At 37.9% G+C, this 16,335-nt stretch overlaps 1 long non-coding RNA gene and 1 pseudogene across 1 annotated transcript; both read left to right on the top strand.

Annotated features, from left to right (window-relative positions):
• Nucleotides 1-16,335, top strand: part of LOC138040561 (uncharacterized) — a 95,295-nt pseudogene that overhangs the window by 42,043 nt on the left and 36,917 nt on the right.
• On the top strand, nt 8,030-9,702 carry LOC138041459 (uncharacterized). The gene is made up of 3 exons (XR_011130834.1): nt 8,030-8,101; nt 8,430-8,605; nt 9,641-9,702. It is a non-coding gene; the product is annotated as an uncharacterized lncRNA (long non-coding RNA).

Raw genomic sequence — 16,335 nt, 5'->3', positions numbered from 1 at the left:
ACGCGTTTTTAAATGCGCGTTTCCAAACGCGCATTTGATGCGCGTTTTCTCTTTTGTTATGCAAACTCGTATCGTAGATGTGATGTTCATTGTTCCACGAAACAATAGACAGACAATAAAATAATATTTAATTTCTGTGATCAACTTACCAGAACATTTGAATTGAAGAGCGGTGTCAACTGATCATTGTGAGTTTCGAAACGAACCTACAAAGTTTTAAATTCTTTCGACATTCACTGAATGAAAATAATAAACTCTGTTGTCATCCTGCAGCTGACCACTGATAGTTGAGTTATTTTGACCTTTCTGCTGCCGAAACTGCAGTTTGGATCGTTGTCATAGAAAATGCCAGACAACGGAGAAAATATTACGTAGACGGAGCTTCTGACCTTTCCGCCAATTCTTCGCAATAAAAGTGCTTTGCCGAAAATTTGTCGAGCTTAAGAATTTCGGAAAAAGAAAAACAGCGCTACTGAGGAGTTTTTGTAACATCCCAAGTTTTTCGCGAACGTCAAATACTGAGAATGGCGCCACAGAAGTCGTCATGAGATAACTGCTCTGAGGCTCCGACAAGTAAATATTTGGTTCCAGGCTCTCAAACAAAAGAAGACGACATTAGGGCCGGCGTTTTTTGTCACACAGGGTTTCACTCCGTATGCTTCCAGCCAACCCCGTGTTAATTCTCCTCCGTAAAGCTTAACTAAAGAAGAATTGGTGCAGAAGATATCTTAAAGGGGAGATTTTTCAACTCCGAGCGCATTCCAATGAATCTTGCTGAAGTAATACAGCTTCAATTCGCAAAAGGACAGAATGCTGAGACGCCTTTTGAATGTCACGCACGCATTACAAAAATTATTTTGAAATATTCGAGAAAGTACCGGTATTACAGATTGCGTAAGTAAGTTTTGTTTGCGAATGAATATACTCCTTATTTCGTTGATTTTACTGCATTTCACTCCGCCGTTCGTCCAAGTCTTGCTCTTAGCGATATTTGTTGTTGATCGACTAACTTTACTGACCGTCGATTTCTGTTGGCAAAACCGATGTCTTTCAAATTGAAAATAGTCCTGTTTTACGTTTTAATCACAGGAAAATATTTATTCCCCTCATTATGTCATTTATTGATGCAGTGAGAAGTGAAAGTAATTTTCAAATGTCTGAAATTAAATGTGAAGCGGAAGCGAGTGCATTGTTGACTCGAATTTCACTTGGAAGCACACGTTATTTGAAATCAAACACTTCACTGTTGACATAGCCATTGTCTTGCGCTGAAACTAACAATAAAAGTTAAACAATGAAAAGACAATGGGCCAACTCATACATACTAATTATCTTTGATGAATGCGCGTTTTTGATGCGCGTGTTACAAACGCAGACGCGTGTGCGCAATTTTCGTATGCTCGTTTCGCACGCGTTTTTTGGGACGCATATTTCTGGTCTGCACTGTAAGTTGTACATGATTTTCCAGTCATAATGAAAATAATTACAAGTTTGATGAGTGAAGTGCTCAATAAAGATGATTTCTTGGATAGCACAGACTCATTCTCATTAGCAGCATTATCCTCATCAGATGACGTCATCAGGTTTTCAAACTGCAATTCTGCCTCATCATCAGTTTCTTCCTGGGACAAATGTTCAATAAAAGATGTTCAATAACTAAACTAGAAACTAAAAAATGCATAATTTATGACCCAAATATTTAATATTTAACTTGGGCCAGGGTCTGAAATTAATTTTCTTCTTTAAAAGAAACCAAATGGTGACTAACCAAACAATTTTAGGTTGCCAGACTAATTTTGGTTGACAAATTTTACCCTTGTTTTATTTTTTTCATCCACATTCAAATAGCAACGGATCTTGACAAAAATAATTATTATGAGCGTGACTTCAGTCACGTTAGACACCATTTTTTTCTTCTACACTGTACACTATGTTTTTATCCAAACCAGCTATACTTCTATTGAGGTAAGTTCGAATCATTCTCAATTCATACTGTAGCTTCCATAATACATACAAGGGCATACACTGTACATATATTCTCCACATACAATTTTGTGACTGGTTTTGCATTGACTTGATGAGTTAAAAGGAAATGCACTCAAGTCAAACATCAGCAGCCAATCACAATAATTTACATAGTAAATTAAAGCTATACTTAAAGCCAAACTGTAACCAGAGCTAAAAATCAAAAGGGCAAAATTGACTTTGGATGTATCAACTATTGCAGCTGTGCAAGAACCATCAATATATGAAACATCCTTCTTTAAAATCAATCAATAAAGAAATAAGTAAATGTAAGGTTGACTTACATAAAGTCTTCCACACTGTCTGTTGACTCGGCAGCAGAATTACAATCATCCACTGACACATCTAGCATAAAAATTAATAAATAGGACATAAATTCTCATATTCTAGTCAAATAATTTTGAGTGAACAAGAGGGACCAAATGTTTTGATTCCGGAGTCGCCATCTCACATGCACTCAACCTTCCGTTATTACTAGCAAAAAATTATTATAAGCACTTATACATACACCGCAGATAATAATTTTATTCAGATATTAAAGCTTTGACAATCAATGAAACTCAGATGACAATCAATGCTCACCCATATCAAAGAATACAATGATGTTGATAATTGGTGAATAATTTAATTTGTTATTTTTTGTGATTTCGATGGTCATTGATTATTGAACGCCATCCTCAATTGATTAAATCATTCAAAGAATAAAATCGATTCTGCAATTGATTGCGACTTTAAGTCCATCAAATTGTTTCACTGCTTTCAGTGTTATAATTTCAACAAGTAGCAGTGGCACTTCCAAGACTTTTCAGTTTGGGGGTGCAGGGATGGCGCAGTGGTGAGAGCACTCGTCTCCCACCAATGTGGCCCTGGTTCCATTCCTAGAGTCATGCGTTTAGTTTGTTGGTTCTCTACTCTGCACCAAGAGGTTTTCTCCGGGTACTCTTGTTTCCCCTCTCCCCCCCCCCCCCCAAAAAAAAGGAACAAAAATTAATTTCAGTTTATGGTATCCTCAATTAGTGCTCCAGCACTAAAACAACTAGACACCTAAAGTTCCTTTCCTTTGCTTTCCAGAGACAGTAACTTTCTTGTATGTTTTTGTTTACCAGGTTTATACAATGTATCAGGCAAAATTAATGAATGAAACCAATACATGCAATCGAAAAGATGAATATAAATAATTTTAATCTTTTTCCATCAGTCTGACTAGTGAAAACCCTCAGCTGCAGTACCAAAATATACTCTCTACATGGTAATTCTAATTACTTTCATTGTCTACCTGCATGATAATTCATGTATACTTAGAAAGCAGAAAACTCAAGCTTATATATGCTGATGAAAAGCTTACCGAGGTCTTCTGGATTTTCAGTGGAAAGCCCAGCAAATTTTGCAGGGGATTCAGGGTATTCATCACTTGAATAGTGAAATTCCAGGTCACTTGAATCAGAATGGAAATCGATATCTTGCCTTTGCAATACATTGGGTGTATCTATAAGCGAAAAATAAGCTTAATGTTAAATCTGGTTAAATACAGCCGCAGCTTTTATAGATGGGAGAGCAGATCAAACACAAACAACACTTTGTTGATCAATATAAGACATGCGCTTTACCTGTTATCACTGTTGTCTTCCTTCGTTTGTGTGCATTGTAAGTCCGGATTGAGACTAAACGATCACAATGTTCGCACAATCGCTTTTTCGTTGTCGAACTATGTGCACTTTTATCATTCACGGGAGACTTGTTACATGTAGGAGCCATTAACCACTTTTCTAAGTTACACTGTAGATGACATCGAGAAGAAAAGTTGGAATAAACAGAGGTAGGGAGGCCTGGCTACATAGCTGAAGCGGCAGCTTTGAATGATGGGCTTGTGGCGGGAAATCAATGGTATTACGGATTTATCACGAAACCGTATTTTTCAGTTAAGCGTGCTCCTATCGTAGTCTTGTTTGATTTCGCAAACATGTCTCAAACTTTCAGCTCGTTAAACCGCGGTAGAGCTAGCAATTTTTATTCAGCGCCTTCAACTCCGACCTGTTCGAGCAGTTCAAGTTCGAGAGCAAGTTCTATTAACAACAGATTGAATCGATCTTCGTCAAGTTCTGCTAACCGGTCTAGCGACTGTACTCCATTGTCCTCACGAGAGAACCGGGAAACGATGCAACAAGTAATCGCTGGTCTTGCAGCCTGCCAAAGAACCGTAGAGGAACTTCTACAGTCCGTGAAAAGTTCAATCTAGCGGATCGAAAAGCTGACAGACAAAGTAAATGCCCTTGACGACAAAGTGAAGACTTTATCATGCACCGATCTGGAAGACGCTGATGAGTCTAGCAGTGGTAATCCACGCGACAAAAAGAGAAAGAGGCCTAAATCATCTCTTGTCGTTCAAGTAAGTATACTTGTTATCGTAATGAATGGCTCAGTAACTTCGAAACACCGGAAACCGGTGTTGGGTCACGCTGCACGCAATCAGTCTCATTGATTCCAACTTAGATCGTTCCAACTTAAAATGAAAGGTTTACCGCTAAGCCGACATGATCGCGTCGTTGAGTAAAAATGGTAAATGATTACATTTTTAAGGCTTTAGGGCTAAAATCTGTTTTAGATCTTAAAACGTAAGTTAAAAATTCAAATCTGTGATCCTTTGGCGTTGTTACCCAGGTGAGAAATTTTTTTTGATTAAAAATGCAGCTGACACTTTTGTTATGGAAGCACAGCCTAAATCTTGGTTTCCATAAGATCGCAAACGATCGCGGATTGCAGATCTCAAAAGATTGCAAAGAAGGTTTTCATATGATCGCAAACAATCGCAAAGCAAAGTTTTTATTGCACATTTTAGTCGGAGGAAATATAGAGAGCTTAGGCGCGCGATGATGGCAACCGGAAGTCAACTGTTTTGCTGTTTAACTTGTCTTCACACCACCTCATTTCTATTGTTAAGTATTTTTTGACTAGTAGAGACGATTAGTTTGAGAACGTGGGAGAGACCACTGACCAGGCATGCGAAACGTTCACTTCCTGTTTCTGTACGTTTTATGTTAGAGCAGCGCCAAACGGTCGCGGAAGCTTTTGTTTCTAGAAAACGTGACTGTGATTGCCGCATCTCATGGGATGCGTTTCTACAGTTGAGCCCAAGTCTTAAAAGTCTGGCTTTCGGGTCAACACAAGAAGTTCTTATCCAAGGTCATTGTGATTTCTTGCTTCTTGGCTGTTTCTTTCGTTTTTTTCGAGTAATGGTATATGGATGTGTTAAAGTTTCGTCATACTTTCCAGGTGTCAGTTTTTTTTTATAACGTTCTTGTTTTGCCAGTATTTATGCTATGACAATGACATAAACATCATTTTGATGCTTCTTGGATGTAGTTTTGAATTAAAAAAGTGTTCTTTTTTTTTTAACCTTAATTTTTTCTACATTAGGTTCTCAAACCAAACGCAGGTAGTCCTATTCTAACAATGATTATTCTGATTTTTTCAAGCTATCGATTTTGAGGTAAATTATTTTCAACCAGCGGTGTCTGCGATTTTCTATATATTGCGTTTTTCCTTTGGTATTTTCCATCACTGTTGTCACCCTCCGATAATTCGTTTACTCTAAAAACTCCGAGTGTCGACATTGTTCTCAACCTGTTGAAAAAGTCGATGAAAAGAAAACCACTGAACTCGACAAGATCCCTAGTAAGTTATTAAAAATGGCAGCTAGTATTGTTGCACCCTCACTAACAGACATACTCACAAAATCAATCCTCACGGGAATCTATCCAACTGAATGGAAATTGGCTACGGTGACATCGATCTTTACAAAAGGCTTAAAATCAGACCTAGATAATTATCGCCTGATCTCCGTTATCCCGCTAGCCTCAAAAGTGCTTGGAAAACTTGTCTATGACCAACTTTATCATTACCTAAAATGATAATAAACTGCTATCAACTTACCAGTCAGGGTTGCGTTCCTTACATAGAACCCTCAAAGCTTTGCTTGTGATCCGACAAATAGCGGGTATGTTAACATCGACAATGGCTTTCTGAATGGAGTCGTTTTCATTGACCTTAAAAAGGTATTCGACACCATCGACCATGAAATCATTTTCCGCATGATCTCATACTTTGGGGCCGACCAGGCAACTATCATTTGGTTTCAATCGCGCCTACACAATCGGACCCAAAGATGTAATGTAAATGGAAGATTGTCATCTCCTCGCATTATTACTTGTGGGGTTCCGCAAGGCAGCATATTAAGTCCCTTCCTTTTTTTAATGTATATTAACGATCTTCCTAAGTGCCTCCGCGAGGCTTCCCTGAGAATGTTCGCTGACGATACCAATATAACCCTAACTGCAAAAACTCTCTAGCAATAACTCCTGAACTTATCAAACCTGTGACGAGACCTTAAAAAAATAACAACCTCAAATGTATGCAACTATTGAGGGCTGCTTTCCATTCAACGACCGTAGTTTGTCTTCTGAGAAAAACGTAAATTCTGGATAGGAACTTATTAATAATTTTCTCGCATTTCGCGCGCTAAATCTCTTACTCTTCTGACTTCTATATATCTGGTCGAATGTTGACTCGCATGCCTCGTTTCTGCGCGCTCTGAAACGAACACTACTGCAATGAAGGCTGAACTGTAAAAACAGCCATATTAAGCCTATGAAAGTAAATATGCGTTTGTTTTGCATTTGCATTGCTTCGTTCTGAGTGACTGGCCAGCAAAATTCGCGCAACTTCCTCAACGATCCGCGATTGTCTGCGATCATATGAAAAACGAGTCTTAACTGAACCAAGTCTACTTTACAAACGTAGTTTACGGAGCCAAAGTTAATAGAGTAAGGATAACACACGCTTTGCCATGAATTAATTTTGCCTCGTTATCAGTTTACAACATTTTTCTCAGTTTCACAGCTTGTATTTGGTCGTCTGTTTTTAGGAGGAAGTTCACAAGCTGCACAACAGCAGAGATACCACCAAGCAGTACAGAGGAAAGGAAGTGTGAGTAATTCTTTTAAAAACTTGAACCATTGTTCAATCGGCAGGTAATTTTTTAAGTAGCTTACGTTCATACTATATTTCAACATAACGTTCTCATCACTCTCCGTATTCTTATTCCGGAATAGGGTCAATCGAACGCACCCTTAGGGCCGATTTACACGGCACGATTTTTGTCGCATGCGACAAGCTCACGACGGGCCTACATGTACGACATGACTTACAATTGCCGCAGCGTTTTAAAACATGTTTTAAAATGCTACGACATTTTTCCTGACGTACACAACAATTGTAAGTCATGTCGCGGGCCTGTCGTAAGCCATTGTCGCATGCGACAAAAATCGTACCGTGTAAATCGGCCCTTGTACGTTTTCGGGTACCGGCATCAACTCTTCTGTTTTCCCGCCAAGTAATCGACTCTTGCGCGCTGTCGGTTAATTTAATGTCATTTGGCCCAGCGTTTTTGTTCTTTGAGCAGTAATTTAAAAAAATTCCAACCAAATAACCTGCACAGTTAGAAAGAAATCCTTGCATAGGTGCGTTATAATCTTCTCTCAATCATCACAACTTGATTACGCACTCTGAATTTCCAGCTCATTCAATAGTTTTACAGTATGTAACAGGCACTACATGAAATGAAATATAAATTAATGGGAAAGGGGTAAGAAAAATAGGTTTCCTCGATTGTCTCCCCAAAATAAAAATTGTCAATATTTTGTTTCGTACGGAAACATTTCCTACGCCGCTGGTACTGTACTGCAGACAATCTAATACTTTTTTCACCATTGTAGGGTCAGCAGTGTTCACAACAAAAAGGTCACAGCTTATTGTAGAAGAGCTTTGTCGCCAACCGGGAAGAGGATTTGCCAGAGCTGTTGTTGAAAGTAGGTAACAATGCAGCATACAGTACAGCAAGTCTGCAAAGTTCAATCACTATTGTAAACTTGAAAAAAATGACACCTACTTGGACTAACAAATTCCTTGTTTCTTTGCAGAAACAGCCAAAAAGTACCATAAACACATCCGCAGAAGTGCCTTGGGAAAAATTACTGACGAGATTAGAATGAAGAAGAGAATAAACCTTAGAAAAGAGAGGGTAAGCGATATTTTTACATCTGTCCGCGCACGAAAAGAACTCTACAAAGTTACTCATTCCGTCTGACCATAACGTAACTATTACTTTATCCTACACATTAGGGCACATGCTGTCAAGTTCAAACATGACATTTATTTGCGGTTTTTTTTATAGTGCATTTTTTTGTTTCGTTTGAAAAGCTTTCCTCTTTCCTGTGAAACATATCAATACTCCTTTTCTTACGGTACATGTATATACGTATATTTATCCAAACCGTCTTAACATCCTTCTATAACTAAGTCATCTTAGTCAATCCGTACTAAAGACAAGCTTTCCTTTTTTGCCATAGAAATACGAAAGGAGAAAGTGCCAGGTAAAGGATGAAAAGGAGGCCCACGCCTTTTCAAAATTGACGAAAGAACACATGTCTACGGACGATGATGCTAACAGTAGTGAAGGTGAAGAGGGATGGGTTTCAAGGCCCCCTAGTTACAGAAGTCAATTGCTGACTCACTTTCTAAACAAGTAAGTAATACTGAAAAATACAATAAAAAGGAAAACGAAAAGTCCTGTATCAACTTAACTATTGAGAAGAATTGCAAACAGTAGAAATAGTAGTAATAGGCCTTTCTCACAACACTCGCTGCGCTACGGTTACCTGGCTATCCCAGACAATTTCTACATAGTAAAACGATCAAGCAAAATACAGAAAATGCTTTTTAAAGAATACCAGTAGGCGCAAAACTCTGGAATGAGATGATATATACGTGATTATTTCCAAGGTAATGTCCAAGGGATAACAGCTTTTAATTTAAAAATTTTATTTATTGTTATTCTTTACTTATTGTAAACGTCTTCTGCATTTAAATATGAATAATTAATATAATTTTCAGCGGTGAATATAAGAATTCGGTGTTATATTCACCGCGCTACCCGATAAGGCTTGACTCTGAGGCCATGAGGGCGAGAGGAATAATTGTTTTAGTAAAATCCAACTAGCTGGTCAAAAAAATATCGAGACAAAACATCTTTCGCTAGTTAAAGCTAGACTTTAATCCTTTTCTGCGACCAAAACATTACAAATATGGCCGGCGCTTTCGCTACTGGTGGGCTATAACAAATAGCCTATTAGTAGCTCAACCAATCAGAACGCAGCATTGACAATAGACCACTAGTTGGATTTTACTAATCAGCATTAGTAGATACTAAAACAGTGGATAGCGTTGAACTCGCGCGCTGATTGGCTCGTCAAACTCCGGATATCCTGTGCTATTTACCTGCGAGCAACTCAGGAAAAAATGGCGTCCCGTGACAAGTGAAGAAAACATCCAAATTAATTTTTTGTGGTGTATATTATCTCACTGTTTTGTATATACTAAAACAACTATTCACCCCAGTGCCTAGATTAGCTCTAGCTGCCTGCGGCCCCTTGCTTAAGTTAAGAAAATATCAAGATTGTTGTTGTTGTTGTTTTTGTTAGGCTTCTTAAACAACTTTATTCTGCAGGCTAATTTCGTTATCGTTGCTGTGGTCATATGAACGTATTTCTCTTTTCTTTAGACTCGATAAGAGATACCAAAAAGCTGAGAGCTCAGTAAACAAGCGATGGAAGAGAACAAACGGTACGCCCAAGTGGGCACTTTCCGATGAGTGGAAGGCCCTCCTTGAACAAAGAAAGGAGGAGGCGCAGAGGTATGTTAAATGTTTCATGCACTTGACTACTGAAAACAAAAAAAATAAATAAAAGGACGTCGATATATATCTTATCTAGCCGGCCGGCCGGCCTTCGACGTTCTTTTTCCATAAATCTCTCTTCAAAAACAGGAAAGTGGCACGATTTATTTATCGACTATGGCTTCTATTAGAAATTAATTAAACAAACAATGCACAAAACAACAAAAAAATATAAGTCGAATTTGATTTGCGCTCTAGTTAACAATTTCAAATAACTTCATTATGTTTCAATGAGTTAAACAACGTCAACTTTCATTGGCAGAAACGATGCAGATTCCGAAGAGGAGGAAGATGACAACATGAGGGAAGAGGAAGCGGAAGATGGCGAAAGTTCAGGAGAGGATACTGAATGGGAAGAGACAGTAAATTAGCCTACTTTTACTAGGGTTCATTGCACAATTTCACAAAGAGATAGGAAATTAGATTTGTTAATTTTTCATTTTATGATTTCACAAAGACATGGAACGTTAGGCTTGTTGTAATAGGTGCAGTTTGTTTCTTAAAAAAAAAGACATTTAGGTTTCTCCTTTATCATGTTTATAATAAGATTTTGAAATGATGGTAAATTAGGTTGAATACAACATTACAGTTGGATTTCTATATTTCATGATGTTTCTGTGACGAAAGGTGCTATTTGATATGAATAAAGCAAAATATTTCATTCATTTAAAAAACTTGCTTATCTTCTACATTCATAATTTAGGCAATGCGCTCTTTTCTCTTTTTCTAAGGCCCCGTTCAGATTAGGTGCCCGTTACCAGGAACGGGTACTTGTCTGAACACGCTTTCGTCAGTTCCCGAGCTTTCTCCCCTGCTTCCCTGCGTTTCAGTCACGACAACGGTGGCCGGTGCAAAGTGGACGAAGAAAGAAATAATTGCATTGTTAGAACTGGGGTGTCTGAACAACTTCCAGTTTAGTGCCCAGACAAGGTGTGGTTGAACGGTCATCTAGTCTCAACGGGGCCTAACACCTCTCTCGCTACATCTACACGGCCTTGAACATCCTTTATCCCTCTATTTAGGTCCCAAGATTCCATTTATATTTCGGATTGTGGGAGGTTGGGTAACATTATAATGTCTATATTACATTTGAGAATAAAAAGCAGTGTCCTGAATGCAAGGAGTAAAAACAAAAAAAAGATATGAGTCCGTAACACAGTAGGCGCTCCCAGTACATATCCTTCTTTTCGCAGTATATACTGATATGAACCCTGAACTATAAGGAATCCACCAAAGAGTATTAGAATCCGTATACATACCTGCTATACAATTCCAGTATACCTTATGACTCACACAGTATACATAATGTATACTGACATGTATACTGAAATATAAGGAATTATGCTACATATGTATACGGTCCTGCTATTTTCTTGGCATACCCTGACGTATACTGGTTATTATACAGACCTTGCACATCCTTATACTTACTGTATACCACAATGTATACTGACTGTATACGCCCCAAGTAAGGGTCCGTATACAGCATATTTTACGCAGTGAAACGGCGCCAAAACGTTCCCAAGTGGGCGGGTAAACTTTGACGTTTGAGTGTCAAAACGTTGAATTTTGATTCACAGGCAGAACATGTTTTGTCAAACGTGTGGACAGGTAGTAGCAGGTGACGGTAACCATTTTCAAGAACTCAGTTGTATTCATGTCACAGCAAAATCGGCCATTCAGGCTGAGCCTCCCATTGGCCATAGCATTGAATTCGTTTTCATTCCATGCTAATTTCTGACTGGATTTACAAAAAGCTACCCATTGATGCTGTAACTTAGCACCTTCAGATGCACAACAAAGTTCTCACTACTGACAGCTATGATTGCAGCTAGGATCAAACCTTACCCCATCCTGGACAATGCAACTTCTCGAATTTACACGTGTCTAATTATTATTTTACTGGTCCTTGCATGGGGATCCCTGTGGCACCTGAGGGGTCAAGGTAAGACATTTCCTGACTTCCTGACTTAAATTTTGATCAAGTCCTATATAAGAGAATTAGCTTCTTGGTCATTCCTAAGTCATAGGCGATCAATTTCTGCCAAGTAGTGTCACAGAAATACTGACAAGTTATTTGATTTAAACCAAAGCACAAACTCTAACTCAGGGTATAATCAACCCCCCCTAAACTAACTTTGCCTTGCTCTTATAGGTGCAAACTAACATTTAAATCATAGCTTAGACACTCTAGAGTTTGCACAGGCATGTCTTGACGGAGCCCCCCCTGGTTCAAAGACCGCGCCAAGAGGTTGAATACGGGCTTCGCCCGTATTCAACCGAAAATTTAAGCAGCCACCTTCTTCAAAAATCAGTCAGATATACATATACATATACATATATATACCATTTCATTTGTTGCACGTCTGCTGATAGAGTGCTCAATAGTAGAACCAGATCGTTAATATTATCCAGGTGATGCGATCAACAAAAGGGATGACTTGGCATTTTATTACTAACTAGTTTCATACCGCACAACAAGTGCGGCACTCCTCAGATAAAATAGCCAAATGAAAAGTTCATTACAACACTTGCTGATGATAGATGTACTTACGCTCGCACAATTTGGGTTTTAACAGCTCGCGGAATTCACTTGCTAGTGCGCGGCAATTGTGGGCTTAAAGTTCTTTAGGAGAAATTTGTTAGCGTGCCTAGAGGAAGTTACCAGCTCATTACGCTTGTTCAAGGTCACCATGAAGACCTGAACTGGCGACCTTGAACAAGCGTAATTAGCTGGTAACTTCCTGCGCCTTATAACCGAATAACTACGGTATATATATATATATACATATATACATATACATATACATATACATATATATATAGTGTAGTATATATGGAAGAAAAAGACAAATAAACTACAAGTTCATCCCTACAAGCCTGTTTCGTGGTCGCCCACGTATCAGGGGATTATATATATATATATACATATAGTGCGCATGCTCACTAGCTCGCTAGTTTGAGCACTCTGGCATGGCTTAGATGTACCACATGTGTGGGACATTTGGGGTGGCTTTATAAGCTTAACCTCCATCCCAGACATCAGCACTGCACTGATGAAGCCCAGACGGCCGAAACAGTACTGTCTGCAGTTAGTTATATATATATATATATATATATATATAAGCAAATACTGAGTGAAAATAGTGGGGTAAACTTCTAACTGGTCTGACCTGGTTTCACAACGTTTCGGCTATTCAGCCTTCTTCAGATGAAAGTTAAAATCTAAAAACTAAAAACTATTTGTAAATAGTTTTTAGTTTTTAGTTTTTAGATTTTAACTTTCATCTGAAGAAGGCTGAATAGCCGAAACGTTGTGAAACCAAGTCAGACCAGTTAGAAGTTTACCCCACTATTTTCACTCAGTATTTGCTTATTTATTCACGTGGTGGTACTGTATCCTCTGGATCCTTCTGCTGTGAGTCCATTGTTGGTGTAAACCTTTATATATATATATATATATATAAAATAATAATAATAAGGCTGCCAACACTGTTAAATAGTGCTCAATACACATAAGTGTAGAGCTAAATCGTAGAAAGGTGAGGCTAATGAAACCAACACATGATTCACTGTTACTTCGAGTTTCGTGCTTACGCACTCATCAGACAGTAATCAGGCACGAAACTCGAAGTAACAGTGAATCATGTGTTGGTTTCATTAGCCTCACCTTTCTATATATATATATATATATATATATATATATATATATATATATATATATATATATATATATATTATATATTATATATATATATGCATCAGGTATCGACAGATTCACAGTACTGCCTTCTGAAAGCCAATTGCACCCATACAATGAAAATAGCAGATACCTCACATAAAGTCTGGATTGCTGCAGTCAAGCATCAGGACGATGCGCCAAATTGGCAGCAATTTAAATTCCCAGCTCTTGTTATCATTTTGCGATGATAAGGACAAGACTACGAGGATAAGGTTTTAATTTTGAAGAGAGCTCTATGAAAGACTAATCTGCCTTGTGTCATTTCAAACCAAAAAACTATGTGTCAAACCAGGTGATTTTTTACCTTGCATTCCAGTGCTTGAGCAAAAGGATGAAGTTCATAATGTTATTAGTCGCGATGGTCTCTGCATCGGTAAACGTCTGGGGGGAAAACTGTGCTCTGAGAAGGAAAACAAAGCAAGGGGTTAACATCTTTGCAAGAGCAGAATAATAATTCCTACTGCGAAGATGGCTTGTGTTGCATCTGTTGAACGACAAAATTGTCTGCTTGTTTCATTTGGGTCATTTGAAAGCGAGGAATAAGTTCTTTTCTTTTCATGCCTGGATCCCACTCATTCGGCAACTTGAATAAGTCACTTCCCTGTCATCCATTCTCATATTCTACAAAACTAGTTACTTTTACAAGAGCGAGTCAATAAAATAAAGAAAATAAGTCTTAATTTTAAGAGAGGATTGCAAAAAAGTTTTGAAACTAGGTACAAATTTGACTCCAATGCTACTTGATGTTTCCCTTTTACTTGGCATTTGGTAATGGTCCACCGTTGAAAATGATTTTTTAAGCATTTTTCCTGCAGCTGTTACACCACTTTTTTCCTGGCAAGTGGAACTTTTTTCTAGCTTCGTCGATCACCTTGTAGAGCTTTGCTGGAATGAGGGAGGTGAGACATGAGAATCATGATCATGAAACATACAAAACATTACCTACCTGCATGTGTTTGGAAAATACTCATTTCACTTTTGCATGCATCCCGCCAGCAAAAATCCAGCCTAGATTTTGAACTATGTGTAAAGATACTGAGAGAGGAATGTAATGATACATCCAGCAAGATAAGAGGCATTCTGCTTCATGCTCTAACATTTCATTCTGCACAACTCATCCAGTTTCACTACCCAATGATAGACCCACAATCTGGACCCACAATGACTCTGTCTAGTTCATTTTCAACAACAACAACAACTACTATGGTATGTGTTACCACAGAACACTATACAGTAACTCAAATATCTCTCTAAGTTTATTGTTTAAGTACTGTATATTCACTATTAACACTATTTCAAGTAGAGGCATTCTCAAAAGTAAATATCCAAACCCATGCTCAGCAAGAAAAAGACTAGAATAACATACAGCTGTATTAATGAAAGTAAGACAGTTTACTTGAATTAAAAAACATGTATATTTGCTAGGTGCTTTTTCCATCAAACATTGAATTAGAAGGGTGTGGCAAGTAAATAATTATTGTAGAGCTGTTTGGAAATCATCTTGTATTAATCATTGACAGGCTCAGATCTGTGTTGTTTGATTTACGGTAATACTGTTGTCATCATGCATGATCTCACGCAGGAAAAATATTAGAGATGAATAACAACCCTGCCTTTTTTTCATCACAAAACCAATAAAATATTCAACGCTGAATTCCTCATCACAATCTCTCAAAACAACCTGGAATATTGCGTTCCATGTATGGTTTGACCAGATCAGCACATACAGCAGGAAGAGGTTTAGACTTCAGCACTGGAATCAGAATAAATGACATGTTTAAGAAACTGATCAAAGTAAAACAATAATATTATTGACACTTGCTAGTTTTCACGCACAGATGTCACTTGAGATTCTTGAAAAAAAAGGAAATCTGTGCCCTATTTGTAAAGACCTCTCTTTAACAAAACTTAACTGACTCCCTTAATAAGAGGTTTTGTCTAACAATGCAGATAAAAACAGTTGCTTACATCTTGAAAGTAAGTCAAAATGACAGCCAGCCAGATATCAACACTTTCCACAAGATTTCTTCAGGTCAGATGACTGGGACAACGAAATCAACAGAAATCTAGAGATCAAATAAATTTAATCATACCAAAACCTAGTGAGTCCTGCAAAGCAACACAGAGCTGAAAGAGAGAGAGAGAGAGCATCACCATGTACCAGAAAAACTGCTGTGGACAACCAGGTCACAGAAGAATCTATGGATCTCATATCAGATGCCAGAGGTTAAAACTTCCGTTGTGTCAAAACCCTCAGCATTTTTAGACGAATTGCCCTTCAGCGAAAAACAAAAAAAGAAAAATGTTGTCAGTTTAAAATTTAAAACTTTTGATCTTCAACGGTGTGACCGAAACACGAGCAAACATGGTTTGGCAAAGATAACTTAATTAAGCTTACTTCTTTCATGGAAACGACATAAACAAATAAATATTTGATGCCTAATAAAATAAGCTTAACCCTTTCGACGTTCTTGTTGGAAACGACTCTGAACTACTGTTTGAGCATGAGATCTTGATCATCAAAAGGTCCAAGAACTTTTTCTCCACCGCTGAATTAACTCAAAAGCTCGAATCAATCTCGAATCGATGTGTATTCGAAGCAGAGCATGTCCACTCATTTTGCCACGGTAATTACTTTTTTCTCTTTATTATTATTATTATTGTGAATCTGAAAGACGTTCTCTGGTTAAAAATTGGTTAAAAATTATAAGCTTTCGGCTATCTATCTATAGCCTTTAACGAATGAAATATAAGAAGCACGAATTAAAATATATACGAA

The sequence above is a fragment of the Montipora capricornis genome, chromosome 3, assembly GCF_036669925.1.
Source record: "Montipora capricornis isolate CH-2021 chromosome 3, ASM3666992v2, whole genome shotgun sequence".
In the NCBI taxonomy this organism is placed as follows: Eukaryota; Metazoa; Cnidaria; class Anthozoa; order Scleractinia; family Acroporidae; genus Montipora; species Montipora capricornis.
This window is presented reverse-complemented; position numbering and strand designations above follow the sequence as displayed.